The sequence below is a fragment of the Vicia villosa genome, unplaced genomic scaffold (genome assembly GCF_029867415.1).
Source record: "Vicia villosa cultivar HV-30 ecotype Madison, WI unplaced genomic scaffold, Vvil1.0 ctg.002544F_1_1, whole genome shotgun sequence".
Lineage (NCBI taxonomy): Eukaryota > Viridiplantae > Streptophyta > Magnoliopsida > Fabales > Fabaceae > Vicia > Vicia villosa.
This window is the reverse complement of record NW_026705963.1, coordinates 296065-302064: the sequence shown is the minus strand read 5'-3', so window position 1 is coordinate 302064 and position 6000 is coordinate 296065.

Genomic DNA, 6000 nt, shown 5'->3' with positions numbered 1-6000 from the left:
GTGGACATTTATGGTAGACGGATAAGTCTATTCATTAAAATCGCCTTATATGAAATCAATGGCAACATCAAGTTGCTTCAAATGCCAATGTTGAGCATAGTTCATCCTTCATAGTTTTAATCTTTTACACTTAGGGGTATGTTTAAGGTTTAGTATGAGTAGAAATTGCAAGAGTGTAGTTTAGATGAGAGGGGGATAAAGACTGTTATGAAAGAATAGAGAACAAGTGCTAAGATAAGGATAAGCACCTAGAGTTGAGAATTGATTGGATCGTGCTGCTTAAAATTAATGATAGTGGAAGTCCTTGAAGTAAATAAGATCTCCATATTCATTCTATAATTTTTTAGCTTCTGAAAATGAACTGCATGCTTGTTAATATATATTTACTTTTAATTAGTATCTTTACCCTGTTGTAACTTTTTGTGCTTTTGGGGTGTTGTTTTAATAATTTGTTACCTTATTTCTGTTTTAGTGGAGAAGAAGAATTGCTATTCAATGATGCATAATTTGACAGTTACATAATTCATATTTCATTCATGATAAATTATAAGAAAAACTCCATCAAATTAAAAAATTAGATTTTAATCTATACAGTAGTAATAAAATATAAAGTCTTTTTCCTTGTAGAACTTGAATTAAGGTTGAAGATGAGCATGGGAATGAGGATTTAGAGCACTTAAATTAAGGTGGTGTGTTGAGTGAAAACGTGTAATTCAAGTGTTGTAACTGGTTAATACGAGGGTGTAACCGGTTACAGCCGATAGAAAAGCACTTATGGACAAGAAAAAAATCGTTTTGGAGTTGCGTTAACCACTTAACCAAATACGTTAACCGGTTACAACTGTTTATGTATTTTTGTGTTTTGTCTGCTGTAACTGGTTAGCAGTTTGTGTTAACCGGTTACAGCCTCGAGTTTTGGCTTTTTCTTGTATTTTGTTTAAGTGTTTTAGGTCTCAATCATTTTGTAACACTTGTATAAATGCCTTGGAGGCATCCTCATCATTGGTTAATGCAAATTATCATTCTCACCCTCAATTATCTCTCTCTAATTCTCTTCTCTCTCACTACCTTTTTCTCCACATACTCCATAGTTCAACAATTATGTGATTGTATGTTCTAACAGTTTTTTGTATTCCGAAGTCTGTAATTGTTCTTGAACTATCAAGGCAGTAGTTCCATATTGAATAATAAAAGTTATTGGTCATTTACACTTTCTATCACTTATAGTTTCTACCGATTCTATCAGCAATATCCCACATGAGGGCGTTGTGGAACTGTGAAAGGGAAGGTAACCTGGCCAAGATATCCACAATTAAAAGAAGTTGAACATCTTCCATGAAACAATTCATTTTCTCAACTTAAGTACATACGATACCAAGTTGGTGTGTGATGCATGTAGTAGTGTATACAACTGTTATTAGTTGTATTTGGTTGTTATAACTGCTTAGACAGTTATATATAGTTAGAAAATAACCATTCAATGTATGCTTTTGTTGAATAAATAAAACACTCTTTCCTTATCCCTACTTTCTATTCTCTCTCTCTCTCTCTCTTTCTCAATATTCTCCCTCAATCCCCTATCATTGGTATCTAGAGCCTGTCGACCTCGGCCACATCCTTCATGGCAGAAGCGACGCGAATGCAGAACGCCATTCGTGAGGCGGAGGAACGCATAATGGCGGCGGTGGAGCCATGTATCACGAGGCAAATTCGTGAATTGGAGAATCGTTTCGAAATTCAATTCACCAATGTGCAAGAAGCCATGCGCGGAATTGGATTGCAAATGGCGGAGTTAACGGCGTCGCGTCGCCATGGTGGTACTGGTGACGGAGCAACTCGACCAGCAACGCGATTAACGCGTTTGGATTTTCCAAAATTCACTCGCGACGATGTCGAATCTTGGATTGCGAAATGTGAACGTTTTTTTTTGTTGGACGGAACGCAAGAAGGGGACAAGGTCTCCGTTGCGAGCATCGCTCTTGATGATAATTCTTTTCGTTGGTTCCAAAGTCTAGAACAGGGAGCGAATGGCCGATTGACATGGCAAAATTTCACTGAGGCATTGAAGATGCGATTTAGCCTCGAGTTCGATTCACCTATGGAAGAACTCAAGAAACTGGTGCAGACTGGTTCCTTGGAGGCATATCAGGAAATGTTTGACAATCTTGTGGGTAGAACAGCTTTGACGGAATCTCAAAAGCTCCAATGCTATTTAGGAGGCCTTCAACAGGAACTGTGTAATGGTGTGAAGATGTTCGCTCCGCGTACGGTGTTGGAAGCCACTCGTATGGCAAAGTTGCAAGAACGAAGCTTGGATTTGTTACAGAAACGGTTGGGGCCTGCAAACCGAACACAAAGTTCTTGGAGTGAGAAAAAGAATACAGTTTCTAACACCTTTGACAAGAAAGTGATGACTCAGGAGAAGAAAGGGATTGTCGACGGTTCTCAGAAGAGCATTTTGGGAAAGCCGACATATACGTTTCAGAAGAAGCTTTCTCCTAAAGAAATGGATGAACATAGGGCTCAAAACTTGTGTTTTTTCTGTCATGACAAATTCTTTCCTGGACATGATTGTCCTCAGAGGAAGAAAATGCAAGTGTTCCTTATGGAGGTTGGGGAGGAAAACCAAGTGGAGTCAATTGAAGTTGATTCTGTTTCTGAGGAAGTGTCTAATGATCCTACTCAAGGTGTTGATCCCACTGTTTCACTTAATGCCATTCAGGGAGACTCTTCTCATCCTATGATGAGATTGATAGGATGGATGGGCAAAAAGAGAGTTCATGTACTCATAGATACAGGCAGCACTCATAATTTCATCAACCAGAAATTATGTAAAGAGGGGCTCAATATTCTACAACCCATGCATCCCTTGCGGATAACTGTAGCTGATGGTGGCCTTATACAAGGTGCGGGACGGTGTGAAGGCATCCGGTTAAAGCTTCAAGGGTATGATTTTCTCACTGATGCTATTGCAATACCATTGTCCAGTTGTGATATTATATTGGGCATGCAATGGTTACGGCAATGGGGAGTCATCCACTGGGATTTTACCAATATGGCTATGGAATTTTCTATGAATGGTATGCATGTGAAGTTGCAGGCTGTTAAAGAAATTAAAAGTAGGATAGTCCCAGCTGCTAAATTGCATCAGTTAATGGTTGAAGATAGCTTCTGTTATATGCTACAGTTGCTACCTTGTTCCACAGAGACAATGTGCTGTTCAGTGACCACTGAGGAGCTAGAGGATCCGGTGATGAGGGTCCATAGAGAATCTGTTCTACATGAGTTCCAAGAGGTCTTTGATACACCTACTCAACTGCCACCCTTTAGGGGTATTCATGATCATCAAATTGTGCTAAAGGAGGGTTCTAACCCCGTTAGTTTAAGACCTTATAGATATCCACCAGCTCAGAAGGATGTCATTGATGGCATGGTTAAAGAGCTCTTGGATTTGGGAGTAATTCAACCAAGCTCTTCACCTTTTGCTTCTCCAGTTGTGTTAGTTAAAAAGAAAGACGGGAGTTGGCGAATGTGTGTGGATTATAGGCGGTTGAACGACATGACAGTGAAGGCTAAATTCCCAATTCCTTTGGTGGAGGATTTATTGGATGAATTAGGTGGGGCAGTGGTGTTTTCTAAATTGGATCTTAGGGCTGGATATCATCAAATAAGGATGAAAACGGAGGACGTACCAAAGACAGCATTTCAAACTCATGGGGGGCAGTATGAATATGTGGTGATGCCTTTCGGCTTGTCCAACGCACCAGCTACTTTTCAAGGAACAATGAACACTATTTTTTCTGGTTTATTGAGAAAATGTGTTCTTATTTTCTTTGATGACATACTAGTGTATAGCCCATCTTTGGAGGCACATGTGGCTCATCTTCGACACGTGTTTCAGATCCTCAAAGCTCACACCTTCTATGTTAAGAGAAGTAAGTGCGCATTCTTCACGACACGGATCGAATACTTGGGTCATTTCATTACACCTACGGGAGTTACTACTGACCCAATTAAAGTTCAAGCTGTGAGAGATTGGCCGGCGCCTCAAACAGTTAAGCAATTGAGGGGCTTTCTAGGATTGACGGGTTACTACAGGCGGTTCATTAAAGGTTACAGCATCATTGCTTCTCCTCTTACTGATTTACTCAAGCGGGATTCGTTCCATTGGACACAAGAGACGCACAACGCCTTCACTACGTTGAAAGATGCTTTGAGTAATTCTCCGGTGTTGGCCATCCCTAATATGCAAAAGTCATTTGTGGTTGAAACAGATGCTTCGGGCACGGGAATTGGTGCTGTGTTAATGCAGGACAGGCACCCTGTGGCTTTTATTAGCAAGGTTTTGTCTCCTAAAAACAGGCTGTTGTCAGTTTATGACAGGGAATTATTAGCATTGATTCATGCAGTGTCTAAGTGGCACCAATATCTTTCCCTGAACACATTTACAATTCTTACTGACCAACATAGTTTGAAATACCTATTGGAGCAACGTTTATCTACTCCAGCCCAATATAGATGGGTCACTAAACTCATGGGTCTTTCTTATAAAATTTTGTATAAGAAGGGTAAGGATAATGTAGCTGCAGATGCCTTGTCGAGAGCTTCGCATGGGGAAGTTTTACAGTTGAACGTCTCTTCTATTTCTTCAGAGTTATGGGACTCTCTCCTTAAAAGCTATGAACAAGATTCAGCGTTGCATGACCTCAGGCTGCAGGTTCTCGCTAACCCAACCTTGCATCCCCATTTTTCTGTTTTGGACAATTTATTGTATAGGAAACACAAGCTGGTCATTCCTAATGATGGACAAGTGCGATTGGTGATTCTACAATGGCTTCATTCTTCACACCAAGGAGGCCATTCGGGCATCAGGGCTTCTATAGCAAGGATCAAGAGCATGTTTTATTGGAAGGGCCTTGCCAAAGATGTCACAAAGTTCATTCAGCAATGTGAGACTTGCCTTAGATGCAAGTATGAACCTAGAGCTGTTGCTGGTTTACTTCAGCCCCTGCTAGTTCCAGAGGGAGTGTGGCAAAGTATAGCCATGGACTTCATTGAAAAGCTTCCTAAATCTCATGGTAAAGACACAATTTGGGTAGTTATTGATCGGCTGAGCAAATATGCCCATTTTATTCCTCTTGCTCACCCTTTTACTGCATCAAAATTGGCTGAAGTTTTCATTTCTGAAATTTACAAGTTACATGGTGCACCTGCCAACATTGTGAGTGACCGAGATCCCTTGTTTACAAGTAAATTTTGGGGTTCTTTCCTTGGTCAATTGGGCATTTCCCAGAGCTTAACAACAGCCTACCACCCTCAATCGGATGGTCAAAGTGAAGTCTTGAACCGCTGCTTAGAACATTACTTGAGGGCTATGACATGGCAGCGGCCTAAAGAATGGGTCAATTGGTTACCTTTGGCTGAGTGGTGGTACAATACCACTTATCATTCTGCTATTCAAGCTACCCCTTATGAGATCGTGTATGGTCAAGCACCTCCTCTGCATCTTCCTTATTGCCCTCAAAGTACCAAGGTGGATGCGGTAGATCGAAGTTTCGTTGTAAGGGAGGAAATGATCCAGAAATTACAAGGTAACTTGGTTCGGGCTCAAGCACGTATGAAGCGGCAGGCTGATAAACATCGCAGTGATCGGGAATTCAAGGAAGGAGATTGGGTTTTCCTAAAGTTACAGCCCTATAGACAATCTTCTGATCAATACCGTGCTTCCGAAAAGCTTTCTCCTCGGTTTTATGGTCCTTATCAGGTGCTACATAGAGTGGGAAAAGTTGCATACACCTTGATTCTCCCAGCTAATTCGCGGATCCATCCTACGTTCCATGTATCTCTCTTGAAACCGTGTCCTGATGCAAACATTCCCGTGGTTGCACTTCCTGAAGAGTGGGGAAGTTTGGATGATCCTAAGGAACCATTTAAGATTTTGAAGAGGCGCTCGATTCAGAGACATAATAGGGCAGTTACTGAGGTTTTGGTTCAGTGGAA